The sequence below is a fragment of the Phacochoerus africanus genome, chromosome 3 (assembly GCF_016906955.1).
Source record: "Phacochoerus africanus isolate WHEZ1 chromosome 3, ROS_Pafr_v1, whole genome shotgun sequence".
In the NCBI taxonomy this organism is placed as follows: domain Eukaryota; kingdom Metazoa; phylum Chordata; class Mammalia; order Artiodactyla; family Suidae; genus Phacochoerus; species Phacochoerus africanus.
Genome location: NC_062546.1, coordinates 34,703,144 through 34,726,858, shown reverse-complemented (window position 1 = coordinate 34,726,858; position 23,715 = coordinate 34,703,144). Strand labels below are relative to the sequence as shown.

At 45.2% G+C, this 23,715-nt stretch overlaps 1 protein-coding gene across 5 annotated transcripts in view; it reads right to left on the bottom strand.

Moving 5' to 3' along the window:
• The window catches only part of RALGAPA2 (Ral GTPase activating protein catalytic subunit alpha 2), a 271,866-nt gene that overhangs the window by 126,256 nt on the left and 121,895 nt on the right, over window positions 1-23,715 (bottom strand). The gene's annotated exons all lie outside the window — the stretch shown is intronic.

Here is a 23,715-nt window from a genome sequence, read left to right as displayed (position 1 = left end):
GTCCTTTGTACACTTGCGCGTCCACAGCAGCCAAGGCAAACATTCTGGGGGCTGAGCAGATGGACGCGGCAGTTTAGAAAGTGTGTGGTCAACTCACGCGCTAAGAGCGGGACAAAAGATCTACCTTTTTCATAATGAAACCTCTGATTAATGCCCTGGGCTCCTCACCGCACACCTGTAATTACTCACAGAGGTACGCTGGGCGCAGGGCCCCATCTCGGAATACCAGGCATCAAGCTCTGGGGCGGCAGATGGAAGCGCGCTTCTGTTGACATATGCTGCCAGGAAAGGATTCGTGCAAACCTGGCCCGCAAGGTAGCAGCACGCCACGCGTTTGAAGATTAATTGTGCAGACACCATGATGCTAACTCTGCTGTTTGTGTTAATTCCATCTGTTGGGAGGAGGAACTCAGCCTTGAACCCTGTCGATTTTTTAAATCTTTAGCACACAGTTCAATCGCATATTTTCACCACTGGAATTCAGTTTTAATGGTTTTTTGTTTTTTTTTTTAAGGGGTTTTCTGGGATCTGTTTATGGGAATTATGAACTAAATCCTTTAACAAGCTAAAGCCAGAATTTACACACAAAATCCATTTTTGCTTCAGAAGATTCATGTGTGTCAAGGCAATGAGCTGTAAAGGGGGCATTCAAAAAAATTACTAAGTTGCCACTGATGCTGAAGACAGCAGAAGTGCATGCAGCCCAGATAAAGTCACAGGGCTCCCCACCCCCTGGCCCTGGGCCAGTCTCTTCAACGGAACCTGTTTCTATGGGCGAGAAGATTGGAAAGAGAGGGCAAAATAACAGATGGCTTGCCTGGCCTGCCCCACCACCCACGGAAGGCGGCCCCCGGAGAAGCGGGTCGAACGGCCGCCAGTTAAAGCAGCTCTGGGCCGGGGTTAACGCGGGGGTTAAAGGGGAGAAGTACGGCCAGTCAGCCAAGTTAGAGCCATATGCTTGCTTATTTCGCTCAGCCACACTGGAATGGAACCACCCAAAGATGACAGCTTTGGGACAACATTTTGAGATAAGGAATAACGGTGGTCCTGGAAAGGAAGCAGCTGTGTCTTCCCAACAGAGGGACATCAAAGTGTCCTCGCACTTCTGGAAGGATCCTTTCTCCTTCCTCCACACGGAGATCACGGCATGACCAGGATCTTCGGGAAAATGAAAATCGTGAGACTGAAACTTTGTCCGCAGTCTCCAGGGCTTTATAGAGACGGATCAGGATGGTGCTTCCCAAACACCAATCGTTCACGGGCGCCCTCATGCTTTTTATCCCATTCCAGTCCAAAGCGAACATTATTTGTCTGACTTTCAAAGTAACTCAACTTCTTTTCATGTAAGTGAGAGTATTCTGGAAAAACTCATATCCTGTGTCATAAATGGAAAACAACCCCTCTATCAGCACAGTCATGGTACAAAGCACCAAAGTTTTACTGCACATCACAGCTGGATGATAAAAGAGTGGTCTGCATCCTGGGTGGGGAAAGGTCTGGGCCCGCTCCAGCCACCTGCCTGAGTCCCAGGGCTGGCAGAGCTGGACTGGCCACCGTGCCCAGGGTGCGATCCAATGCTATACGGAGCTCCCTCGCTGTGACCACGGCAGGAGGTGCCTCCCTAAAGTCAGACTCTGGCCGAAATAAAGGAGCCCCAGGCCTCATGTACATGACGGTGGACAGAGCACGTCAGGCTTCGAGCTTCACGTTTCTCTTCCATAAAACGGGCTGATTCCCCCTAAGGGTGCATCTAATGGGAGAGATGTGAATACCTTTGTAAACTGAAAAGGGTCACAGAGGTAAACAGAGAAAAAGCAAAAGGGAAGCACTAGGAAGGATTTTTACTTTCGAGAATTTACTTATAGAATTCAGTGCACTACTATTTTGCTGAGACTCAGAAAGCACTTTCTAAAACATTTCAAAGGTGGTCCCAAAGCCTCTTAGATTACATCATTCCAGAAGTGAAAAAAACCTAAAAATTAACATTCTCACCATCCTTGGCAAAGCATACAGCAATGAGCTGTAGTGAATACACTTATAAGGCAAATAATAAAATAAAGACAGGAAAATGCTCTTTTTTCGATTTTCCAGAGTCCATTCTTCTAAGAAGTTCTCGTATTTACCGCAATCAAGTGAGTCCGGTAGCAAAAATTAGCTTTTTTTCCATATCCTAACAGCCTGAAAACAATAAGCCAAACAATAAGCTCAATGAAAAACGGACTCAAAAATAGGAATTAACTGTATTCTTGAAAACTGACTAGTACGAAACTCTTTTACATGCTTTTATTCCAAGGAAATAAAATTCAATCTGCAAGATGCTGTAATCCAGGGAACCACCAAACTCGTATTTCCCTCTCATTTTTGGTTAAAAGTCCACATGCATGCTGCACACTGAGTGTGAAAACTAGCTTGTAAGATGCTATAATTGTGAATTTGCAGCTTATCCAAAGATTCAGGTTTATGAGAAAGTAACTGGTGGGAACATCTGTCTCTTATCACTGATCTTACAAAAAAATCAGGTAATTCAAATAGAGGCGGGTTGTTTCCTCTCCTCCAAAGCACAGTTCTATAAACACAAACCGCTTTCAGCCTAGTAAATGAATCGCTTTAATTGAATGCTATGTACACAGTAACTGGAAAAACCATAAGTGATAAGAAAAACATATGGTGATGGCAACAGGAATTGGTTTATTCATTTTGCATAGTGTTGTTTCTTTAGTTCTCTTCTAATTGACCTTTAGAACGATAAATGTGTAAAATAATTTTGTTTATTATGGCTCCAAACCTTCCAACAATTACGCAAAATGAAAATTTAAAAGGAAGGATTCATTCTGGAAGCATTTCCATTGTTTACATAATTGCACAGCTATAATTTAGTGCTCATGTTGTTATGGAAAATAAAAAAAGGGGCCATTACAGGCCATTTCGATTCAAAATATTGCACAGTGGTGTTAAAAATGGGGGAACATGTTCACTTTAACGCAGTTTAAAATGGATTAACCCTGTAAACAAAAATGTTTCAATATAATATTCTATGGAATACAAATGTTCAAGAAGTAGCCATCCTTCAAACGGAATTAGAAATGTTGCAACTGTACTTTCACACCAATTACATATATATTATTCACTTAATATTTGCTCAGGGCCCAGCAGATGATGGAGGTAACACAATAGCCAGCCATCTGTCTTCCTGCTTCCATAGCAGACTCACGCCTGCTCCTCGGAGCAAACAGATCCGGTTATTCCACCTAAAGTCACTCAGACCCTCCAGGAGGCCAGAGGGAATTGCTCAGAAATAAAACCCATGTATGCAAAGTCCCTGGGCTCCTCCTTTCATGGTTCATTTTGAGAAAATGAAAATGCTAGCATGAATGACTTCACTGCTATTTTTTCAAAGAAGATACCTATCTTTTATCTGGAAAATTCTCCCTGAGGTTCTTTTGTTTGGTGAGATGGGGAATGTTGGGAATTGGTTATTCCGTTAATCTGGTGAAAAGAAAGATCCCGTTCATCCCGCACCCAAGTAGCATTACTAACAATCAAAAGATATGACTGCAGAGGGATGCTTTTAACACGGCACCTGGCGATGCTTTAAGCTTTAACAATTAACCAGGCAGGCACCACCCTGCAGTACCTCGAGGACACACTGGTAAGTATTAATTATCACCTTATGGGTCAGGCTCAGAAATGCTGAGCAACAAAAAAGTCTTCATTACCAGACACACAACTCTGAAGAGCCCTCCAAGTCCAAGGCCTGGTACTCTCCCTTCCGCTGGCAGGTTGCTGCCCCTTCAGCTCTGCACACAGGCCTCCTCTGGCCACAGCAAGCTGTGACCTGGCCTCTCCATGCTCTTCATTGGTTCAAGAAGGAGTTTTTGTGGACAAAAAGAAGGGATTTACGATTCTGGCCTTTAAGAAAAGCATAACAGGTCACATCACAAGCAATGCATTTCCAGAAAAGTCACTGGACATAAAAACAGAGCAGGACAAAGCTAAAAATGACTTTCAAGATCTGGGCCAAGGAATATGTGTGATACAGCCTCTGTGCAAGGTGCGGTGTAATCTGTTTGCAGAAAAGGCAGAGATTTTTAGAAATGCTGGACTAATGTTACTTCTCCGGGGGTAACTACGTTACCAAGGCCAGGAGAAATATGACAGGACAGAGTAATTGGGTTCTGCAGCTGGAGAAACAAAATCACCTGTACGTTTCACCATGAAAAATGCTCCCAAGGAGACACGGGGTTTCTCTGACAGTAGGGAGGAAAGAGGAAGGGGTGACAAACAAAAACTTGTGCCAGTTACAGGAGCTGTTCTGACCAAGAACAAGCAGGCAGATGGCAGAGAAAGTCACTGTAACTCTCCAGCCCTAAAGGAGAGCCTCAAATTATTTTTTATAATTGTCTGACCATTAATCCCTCATCTTTGAGGAAGAATTCTGCTCGACTTAACCAGCTGACTACGTCAGGAGGAGGGGGAGGCTGACTGCTTAACAGATTTTAAGAAACACTACGAATTTTATTTGATATGCCACCAGGCTGTCTTAACTGCTTCTTTTTCTTTTTTGTTGTTTGAGAAGGCTTTAGATATTTAGGCATAATAAAATTCATGCTTTCAAGTGTACAACTCAGTAGCTTTTAGTATATTCATATAACGGTGCACTGTTACCACTATCTAATTTGAGAACATTTTCATTACCCCCAAATGAAACCCTCCCTCCATCAGCAGTCCTCCCCCGACCCCCTCCTACCAGGCAACCACTACTGACTTGTTGTCTCTATGGATACACCTGTCCTGGACATTTCAGAACACGGAATCATATAATATGCAGTGTTTTTACGGCTGCACCCGAAGCATATGGAGGTTCCCAGGATAGGGGTCCAATCAGAGCTACAGCTGCCTGCCTACACCACATTCACAGCCACGCAGGATCCGAGCTACATCTGCGACCTACACCATAGTTCGCGGCAACACCAGATCCTTAACCCACTGAGCGAGGCCAGGGATGGAACTGGCATCCTCACAGATACTAGTCAGAGTCATTTCCGCTGTGCCACAACAGGAACTCCCAAGATGTGTGTGGTGTGGTGTTTTTTATTCTGGCTTCCTTCATTTAGCATGTGTTTAAGGGCCATCCATGCAGCAGCATGCAGCAATACGTTTTTCCTTTTAATAACCAGATAATCTTTCATTGTATCGACAGGCCGCATTTGGTTTATCTTTTCCTCAGTTGATGGACATCTGGGTTGTTTCCACCTTTTGCTGATGGTGAATAGTCCTACTATGAAAAGCTGTGAACAAGTTTTCATTTGAATACTTTTTAATTCTTTCGGGCATGTACCTAGGAGTGGAATTGCTGGTTCACACGATAATTTCATGCTGAACTTCCAAGGAACTGCCAAACGGTCTTCCACAGCCGTTTCCCCACTTTATGTTCTCATAGTAACATAGGAGGGTTCCGATTTCTCCACCGCCTCCTCAACATGTGTTACTTTCCATGGTTTGTTTTGTTAAACATTATTATTCCAGCCATCCTAGTGTGAAGTGGTATCTCGCTGTGGCATTTCCCTGGTAACTAATGATGTTGAAAACTTTTCATGTGCTTATTTGGCCGTTATTATATCTTCTTTGGAGAAATGCTTAAGTCCTTTACCCATTTTTAAATTGGGCTGTCATTTTGTTGTTGAGCTCTAAGACCTCTTTATATGTTCTTATCAGATAGATGATTTGCAAATACTTCCTATCATTCTGTGGGTTGTCTTTTCACTTGCTTGATAGTGTCCTTTGATACACAAAAGACTTAAGATTTTGATGAAGTAAAACTTGACCCATCTTTTCCTTTGGTTGCTTCTTCTTTTGGTGTCAGACCTTCAAACCCCCCTGCAAAACCCAAGGTCACAACAATTTTCTCCTGTAAGTTCTATACTCTTTGCTTATACACTGGGGTCTTCCATCCACCTTGCGTTAATTTTTATACACAGCATGACGATGGATCCACCCTCATTCTTCTGCATGTAGACACCCAGCAGTCCTAGCACCACTTGCTAAGGAGACTCTTTTTCCCCCAGTGAAATGTCCTGGCACTTCTATCAAAAATCATTTGACCACAGATATATGTTTATTTCTCAATTCTATTCCACTGAGCTATATGTCTAACCTTTTACCAACACCACATTGTTTTGATTACTGTACTCGTGCAGTAAGTTTTGAAATAGGGATGTGTGAGTTCTCTAATTTTGTTCCTCCTTTTCAAGATTGTTTTGGCTATTCAAGGTCCCTTGCAATTGCATATGAATTTTAATAGAAGCATTTCCATTTTTGCAAAAAAGGCCCCTGGGATTTTGATAGGTATTGTGCTGAAATTTGTAGCTCAACTTAGGGAGTTAGTGCCATCTTAGCAATATTTATTCCAACCCAGGAATGTGGGATATTTTCCCATTCATCTAGGTCTTCTCTAATTTCTTACAGAAACATTTTGTAGTTTTCAGTGTATACTTCTCATACTCCTTTGGTTAAATTCATTCCTAAACATTTTTTCCTTTTTGATGCTACTATAAATGGAAGTTATTTTCCTAATCTCTTCTTCAAATTGTCTGTTCTGATGTACAGAAATAGTTTGGGGGTTTGTATATATCCTTTGCTGAATTCATTTATTCGTTCTAATAGGGGTTTGTGTGTGTGTTTTCTATACACAAGATCATGTCATCTGTGAATACAAACGGCTTTCCTTTTTCTTTCTAGTCTGGGTGTCACTTGTGCGGCTTTCTTACCCAATTGACTTGGCTGCACTGCAGTACGCTGTTTAACAGAAGCGGTAAGAACAGACATCCTTGTGTTTGCTCCTGATCTTAGGGAGAATGTAGGAGTTTCAAGTAAAAAACTTCACTGCTTCTTCGGTGGGAAGAAAGCCAGAGCCCCCCCCCTGTGGCCCCCAAACCCAGAGCAACCTTTGCTCAAAATCTTTTTGGAGATCAGCAAGTGAGCTGGTGCAAGGATGCCCAGGGCACTCAGAGGTCAGCAGCTCTGACAAGGCCCTGGATCTTGCCCTCAGCCCCGAGTCAGCCATGGGAATGGCAGGAAAGCCCCCTTGGCCTTGACCAGCACAGCCCCTGCCTGCAGCACATGGACCACAGGGCTGCTCAGGTTGTGCTCCCTATAACAGCTTTTCACAGCTCCTGGGGGGAGGGGACAGGGAGGCGGCAGACCCACCAGGAAATTCTGCGATGTTTATGATCCATAAGCTGAGGGACGTGGCTGGAGGGTGGTGGACAGCAGTGACCTGCCAGCTGCACCAATCACGCCCTGAGATGCCTCGGCCGCCTGCGTAATGACTGTTTTAGTCGTGACCCTGATAAGCCTCAAATCCACAACATTACAGCTTGCACAACAGGCTGCTTAATGAGGGCAATGCAGATGCCGCAGAGCGGTGATTAGCCCCTCACAATGAGACGTTAGCAGACGAGGGCTTCAAGGGCATGCTGCTGGGGCGCAGCGGCTGGGGACGCAGAAGTCGCAGACTCCCACGTGCAGAAGGCACTCTCAGGTCACTGGGTGCTGATGCCACAACCTCACCTGGCGGCCAGAGCTGAGGGCCAGGTCTGTGCGCCTTGGGAGTTTACAGGGGCTGGGGGCTGGGGTGGGAGGGTACAAAGAGCTGCCTTTTCTGAGGCAACCAGCTGCCCATTTCAGAGGCCAAACTGGCTCAGGTCTCTCCACTCTCCACCACAGTTTTTACAATGCTGTGCAGCAGAAGCAAAAGCATGGAGTCACTGCCATTGCCAAGGACAGGATGGTTAGAAATGCACGTATGGTGCATAATCCCGCAAGTACCCACAGGATCATTGAGGTGGGACTTAGCCCAGAGTCTGAAATATGCAGTTACCATTAACACCAGTACAAAGACATGGGCGGCCATACTGTTCCCAGGTTCACTGTTCACCCTGTCTCAGGAACACATCAGCTAGATGAGCTATATTCCTCTCAGGGTAATAAAAGGAAATTCTTGCATGAAACCACAGGCTTATTAGCACATCCAGGCGCTGCCTTGAGGCTGCAAGAAGGTGCGACCAACACCCCCCACATGGTGCCAAGTAAAGCAGTCACCTGCCCCTCATGCTAGAATTCAGGTTAGGGTCCTACAACCACCTCTGCTACCATAGAACAAAGTCAGAAATTCAAGAGGGAAAACACATCTCTACTCAATTTGCACAGCAGGGTATTTACTTCGTTCCTTTGCAACTGTAAAAACTCAGAGAAGAAAAATCTAAGAGGTCATCATTCAATCTTCTCATTTTACTTTTTATTTTTAAAAGTTACTCTTTGTTTTCTTTTAGGGCTGCACTCGCGGCATATGGAGGTTCCCAGGCTAGGGGTCCAATGGGAGCTGAAGCCACTGGCCTACGCCAGAGCCACAGCAAAGTGGCCTCCGAGCCACGTAGGCAACCTACACCACAGCTCACGGCAAAGCCGGATCCTTAACCCACTGAGCAAGGCCAAGGAGTGAACCTATGTCCTCATGGATTGCTAACTGCTGAGCCATGTCGGGAATTCCTGATCTTCCCATTTTACAGACATGAAACAGGAGGTCAATCAAGGCCAGAAAGCACCCAAGGTTTGAACACAAACCCAAGCATGCTCTTCCTCTTTATAAAAAGAGAAAACGTGAGCTCGGGGTCAATGATGAACCCCTGGACAGCCACGAGCAGTGAGCCTTGTGCACAGAGCATAGCACCATTTTGAGGACATTTCTTTGCTCTCAAGTACTGATTTTTCTTTCCTCTCATGCACCTTGCCTAATAATCATTTTAAAATGCAAACATAGACAGTTCCTGTGGTGGTGCAGCGGAAACAAATCCGACTAGGAACCATGAGGTTGCCGGTTGGATCCCTGGCCTCGCTCAGTGGGTTAAGGATCTGGTGTTGCTGTGAGCTGTGGTGTAGGCCGGCAGCTGTAGCTCTGATTTGACCCCTAGCCTGGGAACCTACATATGCCATGGGTGCAGCCTTAAAAAGCAAAATGACATCAACAAATAACTGTTGCGGCTTAAAAATGTGCTTCTGGGAGTTCCCGTCGTGGCGCAGTGGTTAACGAATCCGACTAGGAACCATGAGGCTGCGAGTTCGGTCCCTGCCCTTGCTCAGTGGGTTAACGATCCGGCGTTGCCATGAGCTGTGGTGTAGGTTGCAGATGCGGCTCAGATCCCGCGTTGCTGTGGCTCTGGTGTAGGCTGGCGGCTACAGCTCCGATTAGACCCCTAGCCTGGGAACGTCCATATGCCACAGGAGTGGCCCAAAGAAATAGCAAAGAGACAAAAAAAAAAAAAAATGTGCTTCTGGAATACGTACAAATCCACACAGCCCTGACTCACAGGGAAGTGCAGTCACAGGAGGGCATAGGTGAGACCCTCAAAATAAGAACAGGCCTCCACAAGTACTCCTCTTCGTATTTGCGCTAAGTACGAAGAAGTGTGCTGGTGTGGTGATGAAGTTCCTGGGCCAGGGATTGAAACTGCTCAAAACAAACGGTGTGCGCGTGCGTGCAGGCGCGGGTGTGGAGAGGTGGTGGTGGGAAATAGTCTATGGAAAAAAACATGAAGAGACTCCCCAGGATGGCAATAAGAAATCAAGATTCCTATTTTTCCTTCAGAATGAACTCTAGGGGGCCTACGACATGTGCGGCTTCTGTGTTCATCTTCCTGTGGCTTCCACTTTGCTTACAAGACTTAGGGCTGCTGACGCTGTAAAAGACCAGCGTCCAGCGTGCTCAACGACCTGCCTCTTCACCTGCTGCGATCAGCCGCCCGGCCCTCAGGCCTGCAGGGTGCTGCTGAGTTCTGCTGGCTGTCCCCTAGCCAGGACCCAGGGACGGGCTAAAAGGAAAAGCTATTTCTGCTGGAGCCTCCCGTGTCTCCTGGTGTGTTCACCCCAGAAAATAAAACAAACTTTGGAATATGATTACTATTCATTCTTTAGATCCTAGGATAACACAAAATTTGTGGTCTCTCCTTTGTTTCCTTAAGGAAAATTATTCCACCTGCGCATAGGGGCAAAGCTGAAGCTTTTAGCATTTTTATGTTCTGTCAAAAAAAAAAAAAAAAAAAAGAGGGCATCCCGATGGTCATTCAATTCCAGGGGCCTACAGGCCATCCCACCCAGGTGGGAAAGAGGACAAAGAGCAGTCCAAATTAGCATTGTTTTAAGTTTCTGCTTAGACAACAGAATTACAACTACTACTTCTTCCCTTTTTTTAATCTTTCTTTTGGCCGTGTCCGTGGTATGCTTAAGTTCCTGGGCCAGGGATCGAACCCGTGCCACTGCAGTAACCTGAGTCACAGCAGAGAGAATGCTGGATCCTTAACCTACTGAGCCACCAGGGAGCTGCCGCCTTTTTTGTAATTTAATTTGTGTTTGGACAAAGAGCTCCCAAGAAGAGCTGAAAATTGAGAGAAACATCCGAAAAGGAGCCAGCTCTGACCTCCTGATTCTGAAGAAACCTCAGGCCAGAACCACCAACAAAGTAGTGGGATTGACAACCCTGAGACTTGGCCCTGCCACCCACCCTGTGATGGGGAGCCCGCTCTGGAGGAAGGAAGGAGGCCAAGGAGGTGGGGGGATCAGACCACCCAGGGTAATTAATTGACGTCTCAAGAATCCACACCCAACTCTTCAAATTCAAGGAATATCTGATTAACATTCTGGTTTTCACTTTATTTCATTTTATTTTTGTCTTTTTGACTTTTCGAGGGCCGCATTAGCAGCACATGGAGGTTCCCAGGCTAGGGGTCGAATCGGCACATGGAGGTTCCCAGGCTAGGGGTCGAATCGGGAGCTGTAGCCATCGGCTTATGCCAGAGCCATAGAAACACCACACCAGAACCACATCTGCAACCTACACCACAGCTCACAGCAATGCCGGATCCTTAACCCACTGAGCAAGGCCAGGGATTAAACCCACAACCTCATGGTTCCTAGTTGGATTCGTTAACCCACTGAGCCACGACGGGAACTCCAACATTCTGATTTTTAATTTACAAATGATGAAATTCATTTTAGGGCCTTAAAAAAATGCTTTTTTTCTTGAAATGAAGTTGCCTTCAGGTAGATGTTGGAGGGAATGAGGAAGGAGGAAAAGGAAGGATTTGGAAATAAGACTCCTAAAAGCGCTGCTGTGCTGTCTGACCTTGAGCAGGTAACTGTCTCCTGAGCAAGCAATTCCACTGTCCATAAAAGGGGAACAAACGGTGCTCTGACAAAGGGCGACAGAGACCGACAGGAAAGCACTCTGCAAATTCTTAAGCCTCATCCGTCATTGCTGCTATTAAATTATAGAAGCATTTTAAATCATAATCTTATTAAAATATTAATTTGTGAAGAATTAATTGAAAATTAAGACTTAAAATGGACCTGATTTTAAATTACTCATTAAAAAAGAGTCTGCAATGAAAGCCAAGCTGTTCTGATGATTCTACACAATACCACCTAACAGTCAGTTGACAAACTGGTCAAGCGCTAACTGATCAAGCACTAACTGGGTTTGAAGGCACCACAGCAGCCACGGTGAGGGGTCTGAGGGGGAATAACGCATCACCCCGGCCTCCCAGCAGTGACCTCCTCAGGGGCAGGGGACAGCCAGCACTCCAAGGGGCCCAGGGACCAGAAGAAATAGGTGACACCAGGGCACTGGGTCTTGACAAAAGCACCGCACTGCACTCATTCAATGCAAGACTCAAGTAAGGGGGGAAAAAAAAGGGGTAGTTACTTTATTTTAATGTCTTATTACTAGAAGGTTCTCTTTTGCTAACATGTCTGTAGCCCACAAATACCTACGAAAAGATATTTTTCCATAGAAGAACAAAAGAAAACTGTTGTGCATTATTTCTTTAGAAAACAATGTTCTCTCTAAATGTGTTCCAGTAAACAGCGTTAATAGCTCAACAATCTGCAATTCCCACCCCACCACTTATTATTGTTAAGCATTAAGAAGAAATCAACAGACAAAAAGAGATTATTCCCCACAAGGAGAGCACTTTCTCACAGAAACAAAACTTGCCATTTAAAGTGCTTTTTTTGATGTGATGCCCTCAATTCCGAATCTTTTTTTTTTTTTTTAATCTTTTGTCTTTTTAGGGCCTACACCACAGCCACAGCCACACAGGATCTGAGCCCCGTCTACAACCTACACCACATCTCATGGCAACACCGGATCCTTAACCCACTGAGCAAGGCAAGGGATCGAACCCACAACCTCATGGTTCCTAGTTGGATTCGTTGACCACTGCGCAACAACGGGAACTCCTCGATTCTGAATCTAACTGTTATGGATCATAAAACCCCGGCATGATTTAAAATCTGTTATGTTCTAAAATCACTCCTTTCCAAAGGGGAGTTAAAAGGACCCGCTTCCCAAGTAACCATTTAGCACCTGAAATGCTAGAAGCCATCGCTCTCTCTCCATCTCTCATTTATGCTCTGCCTAAAGAAAAATAGGCCTTTCCTGAAAGTCCTCACTGAATCCTGAATTGGAAAAGATCCTGTAGGGCAACAGCCATATTCCAACACCAGGTTATCCTTCTGCTGTCCCAGGGCCATGGCGGCCTATCTACCCACCCTTCCAAGGCCCCCAGGAGCTGTCAGGACCCCACTTCCAAGGACAAGAGCTTCAAGCCAGAAAACCCATGTGGTCACCAATGAAGGAAACAGTTATTTACATGCGAGGTCAGGGCTCAAGTTCAACAGTGGACATCCCCTTGGTCAGGCCACCCATGTGGCAGCCAGGGCCAGGTGGCCTTGGACAGATACCCCAGTGCATGAGAGTCTTGCAAACCCCACCATCGGTCACCTGCCGCCTGTGAATAAGACACCGGGTCTGAAAATCCTCCGGGTGAGCCGGAGTCCACATGAACACCCAGCCTGCAAGTGAGATGGCCTGATCTCTTGCCATGTGGAGTGAGCATGGTCTGTGCCCGTGGGCCACCTCTTCATCACGCAGGCCGTGCTTTGGACACCTCCTCCCTGTCAGCTCCTCAGGTACCTGTGTGGGGGAGCAGGGCCACTCTTCTTCCCGTCCCCCCACTCCCCAATCTCCCACCTGCCAGGCCTGGGCTGTGCACTGAAGCCCCTCGACTCACTCAGACTGGGCTCTGGACAAAATATATCTCAGGTATTTTTCATCTTGACTTTTTTTTTTTTTTTTTTTGCTTTTTAGGGCCACACTTGCAGCACATGGAAGTTCCCAGGCTAGGAGTCAAATCAGAGCTACAGCCACCAGCCTACACCACAGCCACAACAACACAGGATCTGAGCTGCGTCTGCAACCTAACACCACAGCTCATGGCAACGTGGAAGCCTTAACCCGCGGAGCAAGGCCAGGGATCGAACTGGCGTCCTCGTGGACACTAGTTGGGCTCGTTACTGCTGAGCCAGAGTGGGAACGTCCTCATCTTGACTCTAAATTAATCAGATCACTCCATGTTTTACTTAAACAATTTTTTTTAATGTGGAATTCTACAAGCTGAACCATAGGAAACAACCCTCTCCTTTTTTGAAAAACAGCCCCATGTTGGCAATTTCCATACATTCAACCCAAAACATCTGCTCTTGTGCTTCCGTCCCCTGGTTAAATCTTCATAAGCTTTCATTTCCCGGTTACACCGAGAGCAGCCTTCCATCCTCTGCGGCTGAGCTCTGAAGGCTAAGTGATGGTGCCTGGCTCGTCCCCAGCTCTGGTGTCACTTGCACAATTTCTCCTCTAGGACAGGGCTTCCCAACCTCAGCACTGCTGACACTTAAGGCTGTCAAGTCTCTGTTGTGGTCCTGGGCACTGTCAGTATGTGATATCCCTGGCCATCGGCTAGATGCCATGCCCCCCCCTCACCACGGTAACAACCAAAATGTCTCCAGACATTGCCCCTTTCCCCGGAGCCCCCACATGTCTCAGGCATTGCTGTTCTCCAGCGACCACAGGCGGGCTCCCCACCGCAGAAGGCCACGCTTGCTCTGAACGAGTGCAGCCAAAAGGTCCAGCTCAGCTGCCACGGTCACCCATTGCCCCCAGGATGCGGGGGCTTTCAAGGACCTCGCCTGCTACTCCTCCCACATCCATCGATTGACACACTGATGGAGCAGGTGTCAATGTGGGAAAGCCCAGATGCGAGCCGGGGAGTCTCCCAAGGAAGATTCTGATGACCTTGGCAGTGAGAGACCACAGCAGTCTCCTTCCAGAAAGAGGCCTTAGGGCAAAAGAAGCTTCCCTCCACTGAAAAATGCAGGCCGGCCTACACTACATGGTAATTCTCTGTACTGAAAAATGAAGACCGGCTTGTACTAGACGGTAATCGCTTAGTAGGAACACGGTTTTTAATTTTCTACATATCCTGGGCTTATTACACTGCATCTGTGCTTACTGTGTCTCATGCGCTATATGCTGATGAGACGCGATTCAAAGCCTTCACTGACAGCATTGACGCAGAGAATCTTGACATCTTTACCTCCACAAAGGGCAGCCAAACAAAACGCCGGTTTCGGCCTCTCAGGTGGGCACTTTCCGCTCGGGATCACCCCCAAGCTATCACCTTACACTCTTTAAAGCTGTGGAGTAAGTTCGCTGCACACGTGTCCCCCTCGTCACCGAACCCTCCGCCATCTGTCCCCTCTCACATAGTTCTACTTCCCTTATTTAGGTGTCAGTGGGCTTGGTCCAAAGCTTAATGAAAATAATTACTAGTTTTACAGCTGCAAAGAAAAGGAGAAAGCCCTCCGGTCTATTAATTGGGTGTAGTCACCTATCTGCAGTCTCCATGGCTAGCGAGGGCTGAACAAAATTATGATAAAATTTTCTTCAGTTGTCAAATCCATGGCTCGTCCACGCTCAGGAACCCTTATGGGAAACACTCAGAAACCAGGGGATGTTCCCAGATGACAGAACACTGGCGCCACGACACCGTCTACATTCCATCACCTGAATGCGTACAGCAAGCACATAATGAGAATGTTATCAACTTAATGACACTGGTCAGGACAGGACTGACACATACCACCTATCCCTGTAGATATGATTCTCCCGTCAAACCGAAGGGAAACTTGAACGTTTTGTTTATTGCTATGGTAAACCCTTATTTTGATAAAATACCATGTAATTTGACCGAATGCCAAGTAATAAGAACTATATTTTTAGAAAAATAAAAGAGTTTGTTTCTGAGTGTCTAACTACCTTCAAAACTAAACCATAACAAAACTGGCTAACGTAACATAAAATAACCAAGACACTGGAAGTTCCTTTAATGACTGTAAATAAATGGACAGTTTGCACAACACCGGTCTGAAGCCCAACGGGATTAGAAAACACGCTCTCTTACGTGAATGTGAAAATGTGCTTTTCTGCTTCCTAACAGGCAAGGACTCTTTGGGGTCACCCCTGGGTATCCCCCAATACCCTACCTAGCCTGCCTTGGAGCCACAATGCCCTTGGTGCAGAGGGGGTCCTGTGCTGCCCCCGCCTTTCCTCAATTCACCATCTTGCTGCCTGAATCAATGTCCACTTTGAGGGACAATGAGAAGGTGCCAGGAGGCCTGCCTCCTCAGGGCACTTATTTACCACCCTGCACTGCACCCCACCTGCCCAAGGTATTACACAACACACACACACAAATATATGCACACACACACACACATATAAACACAGACATACATGCACACACGCATATGAACGCGCACACACAACATATACGCACACGCGCATATAAACACACACAGACATGCACACAACATGTATGCACATAAGCATATAAACACAGACACATACACACATACAAACCCCGTCTGTGGCTCAGACCTTGCTGGGCCCGTTGCTCTCAGTCTCTACCGATTACTATCCATCCCAGGTAACCACCGTGCTTTAAGCTCCTTAACACGCTCTCTGGCCAGGCTGAGGGCTGTGCTCCCATCAGCCGTGGGAGGAACACAGCCCTGGACCAGGGCTTTCCATAGTGCTGCCTAGACCCACGTCCACATGCTACCTCCAGGTACGTATCTGGCATCCAAAAAAAAAAAAAAATCACTCTGGTCACTGTTCCCTGAACCCAGCCTGAGAAGCTCTGTGTCTCTGACCTGCTTCTTGTCCTGCTAACCACCCTGAAAGTCCTGCTCAAACCCCACCCCTCGGTGAGCTGCTTTCAAAGCACTGGAGCCAGAAGGACGTGAGTCGCAACTCCACCTCTGCAATGTGGGTGTCAGCCGTCTGGAACTCAGCACAGGCAGATGGATGTTACAGACCCTCGTTAATTGTGGGCATCAAACCACCAGATCTGCCCTCAGAACCCGAGGACGCCTCTCCTGCGGTGGGGATGATGGTCAACATGAGAAGACAGCTCAACCTTTCGCTATATTTAGGAAAGGACGATGTGACCCTAAAAATAAAGTGACTAAAAAACATCAGAGGACCCAGTAAAGCTCCAACGGAGACGGCCTCAGAGGCCCCCAGTGCAACTCACTTACTCGAGCACCTGGGCTCACGCGAGGTCCCCACAGCCAATGGGTGACAGAGCTGAGTCGAGCTCCCAACATGAGGTGTCTCATTCACTACAGTCAAATGCTGAATATATTCTGAAGCCATCTTACATCCCGAAGCTTTGGAATATGCATTTCCCCATTCTTAAAAACCTTAGGACCAAGGCCCTGAATTAGTATTTCTACTCACTGTGCAAGCCTCTGGGTTTCTAAACTGTTTTTCAATGAAGCTTCTAAGTTAACCTTCTAAAGTTCCTCGATGGATACACATCAAGGTTATGATTTAATCCTCTAAATATCAGATGGACCTTTACAGGTATAAAGCTGCACTTTATCCTGCTAGCAGTGAATTAAAACCCCATGAATGCAAACCTTGGTAAAAATCACTTGCTGTATAGAAAAAGTACTTTAGAGATGTATCAGAATTATTTCCTGATAGGAGAGAAATAGAGTCTCAAATGTGCCATGTTAATTCTTCACTTTTCTGAAATTGAATGCTGCCTTAAACATAGTCATAAATTTATGTACATCTAACATACATGGTTCTCGTTGTGTCTAAATTTTTTGCAAAGAACAATTCTTTGTCTGAGAAAAGGTGATGCAATCATTACATATCACTGCATGATGCAGGCTGTCTGGAGTTACTAAAAGAGGCAGGTATGGCCAATTTACAAGTGTCACCCCTGCTCCTTGGTTCAGGGCTCCCTGCTGAGTCTCACGCTCACCGAGGGGCCCCTTGGGGTCTTTTCACAAATGACTGTTTATTATTATATTATTCCATCATATACCTCCTGAGAGGAGGCTGTAACATCCGTTAAGAAAAGCATGAACTAGTCGGACTTCTATATAGACAATTATTCTCTATAAGTGTTGTTTAAAACTATGTTTTCTTTAACGTTGGTGGGACAGGGGTTCATGAAAACATACGGTTCAACGAAAGCAAAACGTTCTGAAAACAAGTTAAACACTCTTGGCTACGAAACAAATTAAAGGGGGAGAAAAAGAGGTGCAAGTGCCTTTGCTGCCTGAACTGCCAAGCATGGTTGATCCCATGGCACCAAGCCTTTGCACAGCCCCTTGCCCATGGGCCATGGTCAAGCCAGGTTCTTACCAGCGGATGACAGGTCTCACTGGCTGAGAGGGAGAGGAGAGAGGTTTCCATCAGGATATTGAGGGAGACAGAATTGTTGGGGGACCCAGAAGGAGCCCCCCCTTCCTACGCCACTGCTTCCAGAGTGCCTCTGCGGAGACAGAACCAGCCAGTGTCAACTCAGCCGAAAGGGCCCAGCTTTCCGGGCCCACCACACAGGCAGCTCTGTCAGGGGCTGGGGGGGTGGGGATGGGCATCCTTTGAGTCACACAGGGGTAAAGGGACATAACACTGCTTGTGCCTGACCCACTGCGGGAGAGGGCGGTTACTTCTCTCCATGTCCTGAAATTCCACAATGCTTGGTTACATTTTTGAATCACATTATTATGTTCAAAAGTAAGAAAACAGGAGTTCCCGTCATGGCGCAGTGGTTAACGAATCCGACTAGGAACCATGAGGTTGCGGGTTCGGTCCCTGCCCTTGCTCAGTGGGTTAACGATCTGGCGTTGCCGTGAGCTGTGGTGTAGGTTGCAGACGCGGCTCGGATCCCGCGTTGCTATGGCTCTGGCGTAGGCCGGGGGCTACAGCTCCGATTCAACCCCTAGCCTGGGAACTTCCATATGCCGCGGGAGCGGCCCAAGAAATAGCAACAATAACAACAACAACAACAACAAAAAAGACAAAAAGACAAAAAAAAAGTAAGAAAACATATGAGGAAGAAAAAAAAATCAACAGTCTAAGATACTGGAGAAATAAAATCGGCTCAGTGGGTCGAGGGGCTGCTGTCTCCTCCTCGTCCTCAGTGTCACTGCAGGGCTCACGCCCCCTGGGGCTGTGGGTCTAGGCCCCGGATCCAAGGCATTAGGAGTTCCCAGCAGCCCTCTGAGGCTGGGAGACCCCTGCCTCTGCAGATAAGGGTGCCAAGGCACAGCCAGGCCGGGTGACTTGGCTGATGAGAAGAGCCAAGCCTGGAGCTCAGGCAGGCTGGCCTGAAGCTCACGGTCTTAATGTCCCCCCACTTCACACTGTATCATGACTTCACACTGTGAGGGTTCAAACCTGCAGCTGGATGGTTATCTCAGGGCAGAACAGCATATTTCTCCACCTGAGAGAGGCCTTGTGCTTTTGGGGATGTTATAAAAGAGGATAATACGGAGCTCTCATTGTGGCTCAGCCGTAGAATCCCACTAGGAACTGTGAGAATTCGGGTATGATCCCTGGCCTGACTCAGTGGGTTAAAGATCCAGCATCACTGTGAGCCGTGGTGTAGGTCAAAGATGCAGCTCAAATCTGGCGTGGCTGCGGCTGTGGTGTAGGCTGGCAGCTACAGCTCCAATTCAACCACTAGCCTGGGAACTTCTATAAGCTGCAGGTATGGCCCTAAAAAGTCGGGGGGGAAAAAAAAAAAGAGGACAATGCATCATAGATGAAAATGATAGACCCACACTTCCCCAAATTTCTATATGCAAATTTGCAACAATAATTTTGCACTAATGTAAGCTGTGCATTTAAAAGAGAAATTTCACTTTGATGTATTTAACAAATTGCATTAAGACCATTAAATCTGTAAGTTATTGTTTAAAAAGTTGACTTATTTTAAGCAAAGAAAACTTGCCAGTCTTTGATATACGTTCTTAGAAACCTAAAAATAAAATTCCTTTTCTCAACTGTCCTTTTCCATTTCACACTTATTGATCTTGCCATATGTTTTAAATAATGATGAAATGAATAAGAACTGTTTTTAATAAAGCCAAATCACAGCTCCTTTCATGTCCACATATTCTGAGGAAGACTGAGGTGAAAAAGCTCTTAAGTATGAGGACAAACTAAGTGGAGCTGGGAACAGCTTCAGAAGAGAAGCTGAAGATGGTGAGGAGCTGAAAGGCCACTGAACGGGCAGGTATTTGCAGGTGGGGGTGGGAGGGAGCCCAGGAAAGAGGCTGTGGGGGATCGGGGGGCAGGACCAAGGCGAAGCCCACGTGAGCCAAGGCAAGAGCAGGAATACGACCAAGGCCTGTTTGTTTGCCCGATGTGTCAGGCTGAGTCAATGGGAAAGACGTACCCTGTGGAATAAGCCATGCCTGCCTGTGAACTCCAAAAGCCGTTCTACGTGTGGCCAATGTCCTCAATATCTTTTGAGCCCTAGCTATTTATACAGCGGGTCATGATATTTATCTAACCAAACTGCAGAGAAGAATCAATGGAACAACATCTCGAGCTCCCAGCACAGAGCCCAGCACTGCGGTGCTGGGGAAATGGAGCCCCTCTGCCCTGCCAGCACCCCCCAAACACAGAGCAGCAGGTGGAGGGAAACCAGCCAGGAGACCCCTGCATAGGTGGGCTGTGCAATCTTACAAATTACCTGGAATCTTTTTCATAATTTAGAGTTACTCATAAAGTCTTTATGATCCCAATTATTTTCTAAATTGGTAACAGAATCAATTTTTTAAAAATTCATAGTCAAGGAAAAATAAAGCTATTTCAAATCATTTTCTCAATCATACTGATAAACCATAAACTCCCACTGTACATGTTCTGCGGGAAATGCTACTTGTTAAAGTCATTGCTTTAGCTATTAAATTATTCACTTATTGGAACAGCTAAAACTGGTCCGAAAAAATATTAAAAACAGTTGGTTTGGAATGAGTTAATTTTGAATTCTGGCTGTTTGGTATATGCATTATCATTACATTTTAAAACATAGAAGTGACTATATTTGTTTATATAATTAATTTGTTATTATATTAGCTGAAACACTTTTACATGTTCATACCACAGAACACAATCAGAGAGATATCTATTTTACAAACAAGTTTTTTTAATTAAACAAAATTTCAATTACTTAAGTACCCTTATGTTTTGGAAAAGTTTTTTTGTTAACACCTTAGATCTAATTTAAAATTCGACACTTTATGATGATTTTGCTACTCTGAGATTTAGGAAAGCACCTGTAAAACGCCAGGCTGCAGCACCATGCTCTCGGCCCTGTCAAGCTCAGCGGGGGCCCAAGAACCACACAGCTGGGTCACGCAGACAAGTGTGCCACCCAGAGGCGAAAGGAGGAAATTCACTTTGGATTTTGCTTGGCAATTTGAAGTCCTTTTTCTATACTGCAAAATCTGTTTTTTGTTTTTGTTTTTGTTTTTGGTCTTTTTGCCTTTTCTAGGGCCACTCCCTAAGCATATGGAGATTCCAAGGCTAGGGGTCTAATCGGAGCTGTAGCCACCAGCCTACGCCAGAGCCACAGCAACACGGGATCCAAGCCGCGTCTGCAATCTACACCACAGCTCATGGCAACGCTGGATCCTTAACCCACTGAGCAAGGCCAGGGATCGAACCTGCAACCTCACGGTTCCTAGTCAGATTCGTTAACCACTGAGCCACAACAGGAACGCCACAAAATCTTATTTTTAAAAATGTTTTGGGTTCTCAAATGTTATGGTTATTTCATCTCATTTTATTGTTTCATTTTTATTCCAAAATACTTTAAAACAGAAGGACTCAAATACACACCTATTCATGCGACTTTATAGAAAACTCTTGTAAGGCAAAACTAATAACTGCTAAAATTTTTAAAAAATGATTTCCTATCATTTATCTTACTTTAAAAAAAAAAAAGGAAAATTTTTATAAAGCTCTCTCTGCAGGAATTTAGCCTTTTAGTGTCAGGCTACATAAAAGTGTGACTCCTTGAGAAACTGTCACAGGATAGAAACAGCCCTCACTCAGATGGTACCTGTCTCAGGTAAACAGTTTGTCAATTAAAGAACTGAATTAACTGCATTCTCTACAGTAAATGTTTTCTTTCCTCGTTATAATTAATATAACATGTGTTTCCAGACGTACATATAAGTTCTGGAGCAACCACCATGATCTATTTAGACATGTGGACCAGAGGTTAAACTAATTATCAGAGACATTTCTTACTTAAATGAGAAAAGTTTTTTTTTCATTAGAAAGCTTTCTGTGTAATTTTCTTTTGGCAAAGGAATAAAGTTTACTTAGAGTAATTCTGTTTGGCAGACAGTCAGGGCTTCTAAAACATATACCAATAATTGTTAAGGTTAAAGCAAAATAGTCAATTCTGTTAAACACATAAAAACTCAAGCTTCTAACGGTCAAAACAATAGGCTGATTATAAGTAGAGATTTATAGTATCCTAGTTTTGTCTTAGAAGTCTGGACCTTGGGATCACCGCTAGCAATGGGCCATCATTTAAGATTTACGCATTTTGCAATGAACTACAAAAGATCAAACAAAACCAAAAACAGGGCATACATTAAAATGTGAAAATTATTTTAAGTATAAAATTTGTAAAGTCCTTTTTCTATACTATAAAATCCTACTTTTAAAAATAATGTTTTGGGGGAGTTCCCGTTGTGGCTCATTGGTTAACGAATCTGACTAGGAACCATGAGGTTGCGAATTCGATCCCTGGCCTTGCTCAGTGAGTTAAGGATCCAGCGTTGCCATGAGCTGTGGTGTAGGTTGCAGATGCAGCTCAGATCCTGCGTTGCTGTGGCTCTGGCGTAAGCTGGTGGCTACAGCTCCGATTGAACCCTTAGCCTGGGAACCTCCATATGCTATGGGAAGCGGCCCTAGAAAAGGCAAAAAGACAAAAAATTAAAAAATAAACAAAAAACAAAAAATAAAAGTAATGTTTTGGATTCTCAAATGTTATAGCTATTTCATCTAATTTTATTGTTTCATTTTCATTCCAAAATACTTTAAAATAGGAAGAGGATTCTAAACTCGTGAACCTATTGATGTGAATTTCTAGAAAATTCATTCTAGAAACACTGTGTTTATAGCTGACTTCAAATTTGTTTTTATTAAATGAGAAAATTCTACAGTTGATTATTATTTCCAAGTAAGTATTTTTCCTGCAAATCTTAGCAAAATACTGCTTTTTTTCCTTTGGCTGAGCCTGCAGCATGTGGAAATCCCCAGGCCAAGGACTGAACCTGTGCCACACTGTGACCCAAGCTGCTGCAGTGACAATGCCAGATCCTTAAACCGCTCAGCCCACAAGGGAACTCCAACTTTTGGGGCAGCAGCTTGGGTCACTGCTCTGGCTCGGGTGTAACCCCGGCCCAGGAACTTCCCATATGCCATAGGTATGGCCAAAAAAATAAAATAAAGTATAGCGTTGTTAATTAAACCTTCCACTCTTGTTTCTGTCATGGAGGGATCTCATTATTACCTGTGAGAGTTCATGCTCTTCCCTGTTTTACCCTTTAATCATCCACATGCCTTGCAACGCATCATCCTGTAAAGGTGCTTCCATCTGCAATGATGGCTGCAAAATATCTGAGCAGGCCTACTTCCCATTTCTACATTTATTTAGGAAAAAAGTGAGCCTGTGTGTCTAAGTCCAGCCTGCTCTGTAGACGTCCACTACACATCACTGACACTGGACCAAATATGACCGAGACAACTCAGTAGGACAGAACGGCTATTACTTCAGAGAAAAAGCTCAGTGATTAGAGCTCAGAGTATTTATCCGGGTATATTTTACAAGGTTTAAATGGGGGCCCAAGGGAGGACCGGCAAACCAGGAGAATGATTTCTTATATGTATCAAGAGGTCTGTGTGTCTGCATCATCGAGTCATAGAATAAACTAAAGACTTCTTGGTAGTTTACAAAATGATTCAAGTTCACTGACAAGTGTCTATAATTTAAAGGATAAATTCTGAAACACTCCCCAAACCTCTAACTGGTCAAGAAGACTTAGAGCTAAAATTAAATGTCTTCAAATTTCTTGAACCCTTCCTATTCTTCTTTCCATCTCCAATTCTACCAACTTAGCTCTCACCATTTTAGAAAACCTCTAATCAATTCCTAATTAATCCATCTCCAGGCCGACCTCCTCTATCCTACACGGTCACATTTCCAAATCCATCCTCCAAATAGGATCCAGAATAATCTCGGGGGCTTCACAAACCAATCACATCACTTGCCTGCTTGATATTCAGAGGCAACAAGCCAAGGGTCAGTGTTCCTGTCCCCTCTCTGTCCTCTGCCTACTGCAAGAACTTGCAAAGGGAGGAAGGCCAAGGTCACAGGCTGGCTGCTAGGGGCTCTTCTGGCCCTTCTGTTTCTTTCTTTCTTTCTTTTTTTTGGC